This window comes from Nerophis ophidion, linkage group LG27 (genome assembly GCF_033978795.1).
Source record: "Nerophis ophidion isolate RoL-2023_Sa linkage group LG27, RoL_Noph_v1.0, whole genome shotgun sequence".
Taxonomy (NCBI): Eukaryota; Metazoa; Chordata; class Actinopteri; order Syngnathiformes; family Syngnathidae; genus Nerophis; species Nerophis ophidion.
In genome coordinates this window covers 27,063,315-27,077,836 of record NC_084637.1, presented here as the reverse complement: position 1 = coordinate 27,077,836, position 14,522 = coordinate 27,063,315, and positions in this window count along the sequence as shown.

The window sequence follows — 14,522 nt, the reverse complement described above, 5'->3', positions numbered from 1 at the left end:
TTAACTATTATTTTATTAAATATTTGTTTAAGTTGAATAACAGCAACGTACTTTGCTTCAATAAAATATTAGCATAAATATGTGACAATATTTCATGTATTTGCTAATTGTATGATACAAACTCACTCCTGTTACTTACAGTAAACGAGTCATCAATTCAACAAAGTTCTGTTAGATGGGCTACTAATACCCATTTTAATGTACTTCAACATGTAAATTAAAATCAATACATTCTAAACACAGTCCTGTTATTTTAAAATGTATTAAACCTGTTTTTAAATATTTGCTTTTGTTGAATAATGGTTATGTACTTAGTAGCTTCAAAAAAATATTAACATAAATAAATTGTGGCTACATTTTCTGTATTTGCTCATTGTATTAATAAAACTGAGTCCTGTTACTTACAGTAAATGAGTCATTAATTCAACAAAGCTCTGGTAGATGGGCAACTAATACTCATTTTAAGTACTTCAATGTGAAAATTAAAATAAATACATTTATAACACAGTCCTGTTATTTTAAAATACATTCAAACATTTTTTTAATTATTTCCTTTTGTTGAATAACGGTTATGTACTTAGTAGCTTCAAAAAAATATTAACATTTTCTGTATTTGCTTATTGTATTATAAAAACTCAGTCCTGTTACTTACAGTAAATGAATCATCAATTCAACAAAGCTCTGTTAGATGGGCTACTCATACTCATTTTAAGAACTCCAACATGTAAATTAAAATTAATACATTCTTAACACAGTCCTAATATTTTTAAAAAGTATTTAAATAATATTTTTAAATATTTGCTTTTGTTGTTAAGTACTTAGTAGCTTCAATAAAATATTAGCATAAATATGTGGCTTTATTTTCTGTATTTACTCATTATATGATTAAAAACTCACTCCTGTTACTTACAGTAAATAAGTCATCAATTCAACAATGTTCTATTAAATGGGATACTAGTATTCATTTTATGTACTTTAATATGTAAAATAAAATAAATACATTCTTAACACATTCCTGTTATTTTAAAATGTATTTAAACATGTTTTTGAAATATTTCCTTTTGTTGAATAACTCTTATGTACTTAGTAGCTTCAATAAAATATTAGCATGAATATATCGTGGCTATATTTTCTGTATTTGCTCATTGTATGCTAAAAACCCACTCCTGTTACAGTAAATGAGTCATCAATTCAACAAAATACTGTTAGATGGGCTACTAATACTCATGTTAATGTACTTCAGCATGTAAATTAAAATAAATACATTGTTAACACATTCCTGTTATCTTAAAATGTATTTAAACATTTTGGGGAAATATTTCCTTTTGTTGAATAACTCTTATGTACTTAGTAGCATCAATAAAACATTAGCATGAATATATTGTGGCTATATTTTCTGTATTTGCTCATTGTATGATGAAAACTCAGTCCTGTTACTTACAGTAAATGAGTCATCAATTCAACAAAATACTGTTAGATGGGCTTCTAATACTCCTGTTAATGGACCACAGCATGTAAATTAAAAATAAATAAATTCTTAACACAGTCCTGTTATTTTGAAATATATTTAAACAATTTTTGCAAATAATTGCATTTGTTGAATATTGGTTATGTACTTAGTAGCTTCAATAAAAAAATGTGCATAAATATATTGTGGCTACATTTTCTATATTTGCTTATTGTACGCTAAAAACTCACTCCTGTTACAATAACCAAGTCAAAGTTCCCTCTGATAGGCTAATACACCTTTTTAATTACATAATTAGGAGACAGCTTATATCCCAAATAACCATCTATTCATATGTCTAATAATGAAATGGTTTCATTTTTAGAACATGAGGGGCTGCACTTATCACACTCTTGCATTAAAGGGCACACAAAAGAGACGGGAGGGAATATTAAAAGGAGACGTAGTGTAGATGCCGACGATAAGACCACACACAACAAGTAAATATTAAAAAAGTAAGGCAGAAGAATATGAAAGGCGGGGACAAGAAGAGCCTGTTGTCCTTGTGCGGGAGGGGAGAACTGAGACGTGACACCACGTATTACACTAAAATGTCTCCCGAGCGACATCAACGTTTACTGCTGGACTCAAGGCTGCAAGGAGCAGGTCGATGATGAAGAGGAAGAGGAAGAGTGCGCGACAACAAATAAACAACTTTTGCCCAAAGTCATCTCATGAAACATTGCTGTTGTAATTGCTGAAAGAGAAAGAAAGGGTGATCAAGTTGCACAGCCGGTGCGAGGATAGATCTTGCCTTCATTCTTCCTTTCCACTAACCTGCACTTTGAAAAAGCATTTTAAAAGATTTTTAGATACAAGAACTGAAAAGGCAGGGTTAAAAAAGGAGGCGCACCCAGAAGAAAGTGCTTAAGGAAAGTAGAAAAACTTCCGTTTTATGAATTGGCGCCGTCTGCTGCTCTACATGCTGTAAGTCTTTGCTGTTGTCCAGCATTTCTCACTCCTGTTACGTTAATAAAATCATCAAGTCACCTGAGATGGGCTAATACACATTTTAAATACTTCAATACAACCAATCAAATACAAATTTAACTCTGAACACAGTCCTGTTACCTAATTATTATTTTTTTAATATAAATGTATTTTTTAAACATGCTTCGTTGAATCACACAAATAAATAACATGTTATTTGTATAAATACCATGTGGTTATATTTATTGTATTTGCTAATTTTATGCTAAAAACTCACTCCTGTTACTAGAATATACACTTAGCACAGTCCTGTTACCTTTATTGTTTTAAGTGCCCATAACTGTAAAGATATATTTTGCTGAACCAGAGTAATGTGCTTAGTTTTATATAGCATGTGGCTATATTTCATGTAAATATCACTCCCTTTTCAGTCCTGTTACTCAAAGTTTCATCAAGTCAATAAAGTCACCTGAGATGGGCTAATACACATATCAAATACTTCAATACGCACAAATAATACAACATTAACTCTCAACACAGTCCTTTTACCTATATTGTTTTTTAAAAAATGTGTATTTTTTATATCTTTTAAATATGTTTAGTTGAATCACACTAATGTGATTGGTTTCAATAAAATACTATAAATACCATGTGGTTATATTTAATGTATTTGCTAATTCTATGCTAAAAACTCACTCCTGTTACTATAATATACACTTAACACAGTCCTGTTACCTATATTATTGTAAGTACCCATAACTGTAAAAATATATTTTGTTGAACCAGAGTAATGTGCTTAGTTTCATATAGCATGTGGCTATATTTCCTGTAAATACCACTCCTGTTACTCAAAGATTCATTAGTCAATAAAGTCACCTGAGATGGGCTAATACACATATCAAATACTTCAATACACACAATCAAACAATACAAAATTAACTCTCAACACAGTCCTGTTACCTATATTGTTGGTTTTTTTTTTATGTGTATTTGTTTATCTTTTAAAAATGTTTAGTTGAATCACATTAATGTGATTGGTTTCATCCATCCATCCATCCATCCATCATCTTCCGCTTATCCGAGGTCGGTTCGCGGGGGCAACAGCCTAAGCAGGGAAACCCCGACTTCCCTCTCCCCAGCCACTTCGTCTAGCTCTTCCCGGGGGATCCCGAGGCGTTCCCAGGCCAGCCGGGAGACATAGTCTTCCCAACGTGTCCTGGGTCTTCCCCGTGGCCTCCTACCGGTTGGACGTGCCCTAAACACCTCCCTAGGGAGGCGTTCGGGTGGCATCCTGACCAGATGCCCGAACCACCTCATCTGGCTCCTGATCGGTTTCAATTAAATGTTATTAGTATAAATACCATGTGGTTATATTTAATGTATTTGCTAATTCTATGCCAAAAACTCACTCCTTTTACTATAATATACACTTAACACAGTCCTGTTACCTATATTAGTTTAAGTGCCTATAACTGTAAAAATATATTTTGCTGAACCAGAGTAATGTGCTTAGTTTCATATAGCATGTGGCTATATTTCATGTAAACATCACTCCCTTTTCAGTCCTGTTACGCAAACATTCATCAAGTCAATAAAGTCACCTGAGATGGGCTAATACACATTTTAAATATTTCAATACGCACATTCAAATAACACAAAATTACCTCTCAACACAGTCCTGTTACCTAACTGAATTTTAAAAAGGTGTATTTTTATTTAAAAAAGTGTTTAGTTGAATCACAATAATGTGCTTAGTTTCAATAATATATTGTTTGCATATATGCCATGTGGTTATATTTCATGTATTTGCTAATTCTATTCTAAAAACTCACTCGATGATGAAGAGGAAGACAACAAATAAACAACTTTTACCCAAAGTCATCTCATGAAACATTGCTGTTGTAATTGCTGGAAGAGAAAGAAAGGGTGATCAAGTTGCACGTTTCACAGCCGGTGCAAGGATAGATCTTGCCTTCATTCTTCCTTTCCACTAACCTGCACTTTGAAAAAGCATTTAAAAGCTTTTTAAAAGGCCTACTGAAACCCACTACTACCGACCACGCAGTCTGAAAGTTTATATATCCATCCATCCATTTTCTAACGCTTATTCCCTTTTGGGGTCGCGGGGGGCGTTGGCGCCTATCTCAGCTACAATCGGGCGGAAGGCGGGGTACACCTTGGACAAGTCGCCCCTCATCGCAGGGCATAGTTTATATATCAATGATGAAATATAAAACTTTGCAACACATGCCAATACGGCCTTTTTAGTTTACTAAATTGCAATTTTAAATTTCCCGCGGAGTTTCTTGTTGAAAACGTCGCGGAATGATGACGCGTGTTTTTGACGTCTCGGGTTGGAGCGGACATGTTAGCCCAGCACCACTTACGGCTAAAAGTCGTCTATTTTCATCGCATAATTACACAGTATTTTGGACATCTGTGTTGCTGAATTTTTTGCAATTTGTTCAATTAATAATGGAGACGTCAAAGAAGAATGCTGTTGGTGGAAAGCGGTGGATTGCAGCTGCCTTTAGCAACCGAAACACAGCCGGTATTTGTTTGTTGTGAAGCTTTAACGCAGAGCGGTCAAGCGAACATGTTTCTCCACGTCAACAAGCAAGTTTTTGGATGGGAAAATTGTGATATTGAGTCTGCTCTTACCGGAGACATCAGTGGATTATGGGACCTCCTCCTGCATCTCAAAAAGGCAGCCGTGATCTTGACTCCTTGGCTTCTCTCAGAGACACTGGCGTTCACCGCAGCCATGACTTTACAATCTCACTAAAACACTGTTAAAACAATAAACAGATAAGGGATCTTCCAGAATTATCGTAGTAAATGTGTCTAATTACATCTGAAACGCTCACACTGCCGCCGCTTGGAGCTGTCACGCCAAATTTCTTCTCCCCACAAACCCCCCCCCCCATTTACTTCCGGGGTCATGATTAATACAGACATTTTGTTAACGCTATATTATAAAAATATAACGCTATATTATGAAAATACAGACGTTTTGTTAACGCAATATTATAAAAACATTTAAAAAACAATTTACAAACACAAACTTTCGGATGACATAAGTGGAAACGTGACCCAGAAGTAAATGCGTCATACCATAGCTTGTGTTTGTAAATTGTTTTTTAATTTTTTTTATAATATAGCTTTAACAAAACGTCTGTATTTTTATAATATAGCGTTATATTTTTATAATATAGCGTTAACAAAACGTCTGCATTAATCATGACCCCGGACGTAAATGGGGGGGGGGGGGGTTGTAGGAGGGAAGAAATTTGGCGTGACAGAGCAGACGCCTGTTCTTTTATTTATTTTTTGTGTACTTCACTCTAACTTTCCTCATCCACGAATATTTCATCCTCGCTCAAATTAATTGGGAAATTGTCGCTTTCTCTGTCCGAATAGCTCACGCTGCTGGTGGCCATGATTGTAAACAATGTGAGGATGTGAGGAGCTCCGCAACCCGTGATGTCACGGGCACATAGTCTGCTACTTCCGGTACAGGCAAGGCTTTTTTATTAGCGACCTAAGGTTGTGAACTTTATCGTCAATGTTCTGTACTAAACCCTTTCAGCAAAAAAAATGGCAATATCGCGAAGTGATCAAGTATGACACATAGAATGGACCTGCTATCCCCGTTTAAATAAGAAAATCTAATTTCAGTAGGCCTTTAAAGAGATTCAAAAAGGGTGAAACTAATAAAAATAAAATAATACAGTCAACATATACACTTCATGCGAATGTTTACATGTATGCTTTAATGCTACCTTACAAGGCAGAAAGAAGGGTAACAAATATTAGTTCGTACTACTAACGCCATCTTAGAAGGCATCGAAAAATCATCGCTAATGAGCATGACAAAGGACTCGTTTTACGATCACAAATCGTGAATTTAGCTCGCAATATTTTGGACAAAAACAAAAATACAAAGTTTAACTTTTGGTACATACCATAAAACAAAAGAAATATGCAGTATTTCCTCGAAAATAACCACTTGGAAGTGACTTCCGGTCAATAAAGTTTGATTCCAAATACACAATTCTCAAAGATGTATTACCTGCCCTGGCCACATGATGGCGGCATATACACAAGTAAAATCCATCCATCCATTTCTTACCGCTTGTCCCTTTTGACAAGCACGACACACTTTAACAACAAGAGTTTACAACTTTTAATTGTACCATAACACTATATATATCCATAAATAAATGATTGTGACACGACGACGACATTTGCCGTGTTCCCAGAAATGCAGAAAGCAGAGAAAGGTAGTTTGCAGTAAACATGTATTCGATCCAAAATAACGGCTACGCATGACAAAACTACAACTCACAGGCTACAAAATTGAATGCTGGAGCACAGCAAAGACTTACGTTCAGAGAAGTGAGGCAGGAGAAGCGTCCAGGTGAATAAACAACCTGAGTGGCCATTACTCAACTTCAACTGTCCTGATTGGCAACCGGATGCTGGTGCGTAAAAATGGCAAGAAGGAAACTCAGTAACGGAAGTTGCACCAAAATAAAAGCACAAGACAGGAACTAAAACACTAAACACTGCAAAATACCAAGAAACTTAAAATACGGCCTGATCTAGTGCAGTGGTTCTCAAATGGGGGTACTTGAAGGTATGCCAAGGGGTACATGGGATTTTTTTTAAATATTCTAAAAATAGCAGCAATTTAAAAATCCTTTATAAATATATTTATTGAATAATACTTCAACAAAATACAAATGTAAGTTTATAAACTGTGAAAAGAAATGCAACAATGCAATATTCAGTGTTGACAGCTTGATTTTTTGTGGACATGTTCCATAAATATTGATGTTAAAGATTTCTTTTTTTTGTGAAGAAATGTTTAGAATTAAGTTCATGAATCCAGATGGATCTCTTGTACAATCCACAAAGAGGGCTCTTTAAGTTGATGATTACTTCTATGTGGAGAAATCTTTATTTATGATTGAATCACTTGTTTATTTTTCAACAAGTTTTTAGTTATTTTGATATCTTTTTTTCCAAATAGTTCAAGAAAGACCACTACAAATGAGCAATATTTTGCACTGTTATACAATTTAATAAACCAGAAACTGATGACATAGTGCTGTATTTTACTTCTTTATCTCTTTTTTTCAACCAAAAATGCTATCGCTCTGATTAGGGGGTACTTGAATTAAAAAAAATATTCACAGGGGGTACATGACTCAAAAAAGGTAGAGAACCACTGATCTAGTGCAACAGATCATGACAATAATATTACTTTCATTTATTTTCACGTACAGAAACGTTTATTTTTAAGGTGTGGGGACTTTTATTTTATTTTGTAGTGGTAGTACCGACTTCCTTTTAGTTTACGGGGATTTCGGGCAACTTTCTTTGTTTTCACTTTATCAAACTGCTCATGCCAGTGATGTTGAGGCCACATTGGGGCCACGTTGGGGCCTGTGTTCATCTAAACTGAATTAAAAAAAAAAAAAAAGGGGTTCGCATTTTCTTGCAGTGTAAATAGTCAGATGGAAAAAAATCCGATTTGAAAAAAAAATCTGATCTGGTCCACTTTAGCCTGCAGTGTAAACATAGTCTCATTGTCTTTGCATGTGTTTGATGAAAACGATTTTCATTAGGTTATGTTAATGTAGATGTTTTAATAACGCACATTTCTATATTAGACTACTGCCCAAAGAGCTGTACAGATTAAAACAGAAAGGTAACATGTCAAAAATTATAGGCAAAAAAACATTATGCACATAAAACACAGATAAAATCCATATAAATAGTGCAAAAAAGCAAAAGCGAAAAAGATTATAACCATTTTTAAAATAATAAAAATCACAATAAACGCACAACTTTCTATGTATAAAAAAGTTAAAATTTATAAAAAAAATAGTTCAAAAACAACAAAAGCGTAAAAGATGAAAAAAAATGGAAAATAATAAAAATCACTTTAAATGCATAATGTTCTATATATAAAACACAATTAAAATGTATAAAAATAGTGCAAAAAAACGAAAGCGTAAAAGATTAAAACGTTTTTTTTTTAAATAATAAAAACCACAATGAATGCAAAACATTCCATATATAAAACACAGTTAAGATGCATAAAACTAATGCAAAAAGGACCAAAACCGTAAAATATTATAACCATTTATAAAATAATTTTTAAAAAAAAGCAAAACATTTGATGTATAAAACATAGTTAAAATTCATAACAAATAGTGCAAAAATAACAAAAGCGTAAAAGATTAAAAATATTAGAAAATAATAAAAATCATATTAAATGCATAATATTCTATATATAAAACACAAATAAAATGCATAAAAATAGTGCAAAAAATGCAAAAGCGTATAAGATTAAAAACACTTATTAAAATAATATAAACCACAAAGAATGCAAAACATTTTATTCATAAAACAGTTAAAATGTATAAAGCTAATGCAAAAAGGAGCAAAAGCGTAAAATATTAAAACCATTTTAAAAATGATAAAAAAACACAATAAATGCAAAACATGCTATATATAAAACACAATTAAAATGCATTAAGATAGTGCCAAAACACTACAAGCGTAAGAGATTAAAATATTTTTGTAAATAATAAAAACCACAATAAAAGCAAAACATTCTATCTGTACAAAACCCATAACCAGTGAAGTTGGCACGTTGTGTAATTCATAAATAAAAACAAAATACAATTATGTTGCAAATTCTTTTCAACTTATATTCAATTGAATAGATTGCAAAGACAAGATATTTAATGTTCCAACTGATAAACTCATTTTATTTTATTTTTTGCAAATAATCATTAACTTATAATTTAATGGCAGCAACACATAGCAAAAAAGTTGGCAGAGGGGCATTTTTACCACTGCGTTACATGGCCTTTCCTTTTAACAACACTCAGTAAACGTTTGGGAACTAAGAAGACAAATGTTTGAAGCTTTTCAGGTGAAATTATTTCCCATTCTTGCTTGATTTACAGCTTAAGTTGTTCTCTGTTGTGGTATTTTAGACTTTATAATGCACCACTATTTTAAATGGGAGACCAGTGTGGACTACAGGCAGGCCAGTCTAGTAGCCACACTCTTGTACTATGAAACCACGCTTTTGTTACACGTGGCTCGGCATTGTCTTGCGAAAATAAGCAGGGGCATTCATGATGACATTGCTTGGATGGCAACATATTTCGTTACCCTGCGTAATGACATTAAAGCTTATTCTGATTTGGATTTTGCTCCAAAGCCTGTATGTACCTTTCAGCATTAATGGTGCCTTCACGGATGTGTAAGTTACCCATGCCTTGGGCACTAATACCCCCCCCATACCATCAAAGATTCTGGCTTTTCAACTTTGCGCCTAAAACAGTCCGAATGGTTCTTTTCCTCTTTGGTCCGGAGGACAAGACATCCACAATTTTCAAAAACAATTTGAAATGTGGACTCTTCAGACCACAGAACACTTTTCCACTTTCCATCAGTCCATTTTAGATGAGCTCGGGCTTAGCGGTGATTCTGGATGTTGTTGATAAATGGCTTTCATTTTGCACAGTAAAGTTTTAACTTTCACTTACAAATATAGCGACCAACTGTAATTACTGACAGTGGTTTTCTGAAGTGTTCCTGAGCCCATATGATGATATCCTTTACACACTGATGTCGCTTTTCGATGCCTGAGGGATCGAAGGTCAAAGGCATTCAAAGTTGGCTTTCAGCCTTGCCGCTTACATGGAGTGATTTCTCCAGATTCTCTGAACTTTTTGATGATATTATGGACCGTTGATGGTGAAATCCCTAAATTCCTTGCAATAACTGGTTGAGAAATGTTGTTTTTAAACAACTTGTTCAGGCATTTGTTCACAAAGTAGTGACCCTCGCCCCATCCTTGTTTGTAAATGACTGACTGCTTTTATACCCAATAATGGCACCCACCTGTTCCCAATTAGCCTGTCCACCTGCGGGATGTTCCAAATAAGTGTTTGATGAGCATTCCTCAACTTTCCCAGTCTTTTTTGCCGCCACTTTTTTGAAACATGTTGCAGGCATCAAATTCCAAATGAGCTAATAATTGCAAAAAATAACAAAGTTTTACAGTTCGAACGTTAAGTATTTTGTATTTGCAGTCTATTCAACTGAATATAGGTTGAAAAGGATTTGCAAATCATTGTGTTCTGTTTTTATTTACCATTTACGCAACTTCCCTGGTTTTGGGTTGTATTAAAAAAAACCTGTTAAAAATAGATTAAAAGAAAAAGATAAACATATTCATACATACATCCCACTCAGCGCATATAAGTGAGTTTTAAAGAAGATTTAAAAGTTTAGAGAGATGTTCCTGCATTGAGATACAGAGGGCTGGTCGACGAAGAAAAATCCATAAATTAGCCGCACCGTTTTAAAACCAGCAGGGATCAAAGCGTAGGGGGAAAAAAAGTAGCATCTATTAGTCTGTAATTTACGGTATATTCCACTTTGTATCGATGTCTTGTGCCTCCTGGGATGTTCATAGGCCAGTCCGCTAATCAGCTCAGGGTGTTGTTTCTCTGGTTGGAGGGCGGTCAGCAGATACCATGTCGGGTCCATCATCGACATGTCCGACTGTTTTTGTTTGTCGCCGCGTGCGGGCTGGAGGGTAAACAAATCCGGTTTTAATAAGGGCGTGTAGTTCATAATCCTCGCCTACCAGCAGGTGAGGCCCAGCATATGGGTTGAGACACACACACACACACACACACACACACACACACACACACACACACACGCACGCACACAGCAGCTGTCGCTTGTGTTCCGAGGCAAGACGGATTCAACACGAACACCGCGGTGCCTTCGGGAGCCGGGCCAAGCGAGGGAAAGGAAAGGTAGGAGCAGCCAGGTTGACGCTCGAGACAATTTCCTGCAGCTGCTCGATTAGACGCAAAGATTGGGACTGATTCCTAATTCGCCGAGCTCCACTAATTTACCACTTTGCAGTTGTTGTGTGAACACAAAACGTTCGACTGCTTCGTGGTTGCTTGCAATATTCTGAGTGGTTCGGTTGCACAGAGGCCATATTGAACCAAACAAACAGAGATAAATCTGTCTGGAGCCGCAAAATATTAAAATCTTTATACATAACTGTTGTAATGAAGGCAACACATGATGTAAGTGTTTATATTAGCTATAATAGCCTACTATCAAAATGACTTTAAAAGATTTTATAAAAGTGTTATAATGAAGGCAGCACATGATGTAAATGTCTATATTAGTTATTTTAGCCTACTATCAAAATGACTTTAAAAGTCTTATATGTGTTATAATGAATTCTATGTTAGCCATATTAGTGTAAAAAGTTGGTTGGTGACAACCCCCAAGATGCAGAGATAGAGGCAGGCATGGAGTGAGAAAACATGATTTAATTTAAAACACTAAGACAAAAAAACCAACAAAGGGTGCAAACAAAAAGCGCGCACGTGGGCGGATAACGAACAAAAAGGCCTAGCGTGGAAGGTAACATGTATCTAGCAGGAAAACTTGTAGTAATAAGAAAACAAACTTGGAAGCAGGGAAGAAATGACAATAAGCTACAAACCACTATCGAATATAGCTTAGCAACGACAATAATCCAGGACTGACTGGAGGAACAAAGCAGGTAAAATAGGTGCGGGCTGATTGACACCGGGCCGCAGCTGAGGGAAAACAGCACACAGGGAGACCAACAGGAAGCTGAACCAAAATAAGAGTGCAGACAGGAACTAAAGACAGTAAATACTAAACACACACAGAGGAAAAACTAAAACACAAACAAACTGTCAGTGGCAAGCCTGGCAATTAGTCTACTATCAAATTACTCTAACAGCCTTATACAGGTGTTAAAATGAAGGCAACATGTGATGTAAGTGTCTATATTAGCTGAAATAGCCTACTATCAAAATGACTTTCAAAGTTTTTATAAAAGTGTTTTAATGAAGGCAGCACGTGATGTAAGTGTCTATATTAGCTATATCAGCCTACTATCAAAATTACATCAAAGGTCGTATATAAGAGTTACGACGAAGGCAACACATGATGTAAATGTCTATATTAGCTATTTTAGCCTACTATCAAAATGACTTTAAAAGTATTATATGTGTTATAATGAATACTACACATGATATAAGTGTCTATGTTAGCCATATTAATGTCAAAGTTGGTTGGTGACAAACCCCAAGATGCAGAGATAGAGGCAGGCGTGGAGTGACAAAACATGATTTAATTTAAAACACTAAGACAATAAACCAACAAAGGGTACAAACAAAAAGCGCGCACGTGGGCGGATAACAAAGAAAAAGGCCTAGCGTGGAAGGTAACCTGTATCTAGGAGGAAAACAGAAGTCGTACTTGTAATAAGAAAAAAAACTTAGAAGCAGGGAAGAAATGACAATAAGCTACAAACCACTATCGAATATAGCTTACCGCAACGCTGCATTGACAAGACAAGATATGACAGGTACAACAACAATAATCCAGCACTGACTGGAGGAACAAAGCAGGTAAAATAGGAATTGGGCTGATTGACACCAGGTGTGGCCCGGTGCTAATCGGCAACAGCTGAGGGAAAACAGCACACAGGGAGACCAATAGGAAGCTGAACCAAAATAAGAGTGCTAACCAGAACTAAAGACAGGAAATACTAAACTCACACAGAAAAAAAACTAAAACACAAACAAACTGTCAGTGGCAAGCCTGACAATTAATCTACTATCAAATTACTCTAACAGCCTTATACAGGTGTTAAAATGAAGGCAACATGTGATGTAAGTGTCTATATTAGCTGAAATAGCCTACTATCAAAATGACTTTCAAAGTTTTTATAAAAGTGTTTTAATGAAGGCAGCACGTGATGTAAGTGTCTATATTAGCTATATCAGCCTACTATCAAAATTACATCAAAGGTCGTATATAAGAGTTACGACGAAGGCAACACATGATGTAAATGTCTATATTAGCTATTTTAGCCTACTATCAAAATGACTTTAAAAGTCTTATATGTGTTATAATGAATACTACACATGATATAAGTGTCTATGTTAGCCATATTAGTGTCAAAGTTGGTTGGTGACAAACCCCAAGATGCAGAGATAAAGGCAGGGATTGAGTGAGAAAACATGATTTAATTTAAAACACTGAGACAAAAAAAACAAAAAAGGGTACAAACAAAAAGCGCGCACGTGGGCGGATAACAAACAAAAAGGTCTAGCATGGAAGGTAACCTGTATCTAGCAGGAAAACAGCAGTCGTACTTGTAATAAGAAAACAAACTTGGAAGCAGGGAAGAAAAGACAATAAACTACAAACCACTATCGAATATAGCTTACCGCAACGCTGCATATACAAGACAAGATACGACAGGTACAACAACAATAATCCAGCACTGACTGGAGGAACAAAGCAGTTAAAATAGGAATTGGGCTGATTGACACCAGGTGTGGCCAGGTGCCAATCAGCCGCAGCTGAGGGAAAACAAACACACAGGGAGACCAACAGGAAGCTGAACCAAAATAAGAGTGCTGACAGGAACTAAAGACAGGAAATACTAAACACACACAGAAAAAAAACTAAAACACAAACAAACTGTCAGTGGCAAGCCTGACAATTAGTCTACTATCAAATTACTCTAACAGCCTTATACAAGTGTTATAATGAAGGCAACACATGATGTAAGTGTCTATATTAGCTGAAATAGCCTACTATCAAAATGACTTTCAAAGTTTTTATAAAAGTGTTTTAATGAAGGCAGCACGTGATGTAAGTGTCTATATTAGCTATATCAGCCTACTATCAAAATAACATTAAAGGTCGTATATAAGAGTTACAACGAAGGAAACACATGATGTAAATGTCTATATTAGCTATTTTAGCCTACTATCAAAATGACTTTAAAAGTCTTATATGTGTTATAATGAATACTACACATGATATAAGTGTCTATGTTAGCCATATTAATGTCAAAGTTGGTTGGTGACAAACCCCAAGATGCAGAGATAGAGGCAGGCATGGAGTGAGAAAACATGATTTAATTTAAAACACTAAGACAATAAACCAACAAAGGGTAAAAACAAAAAGC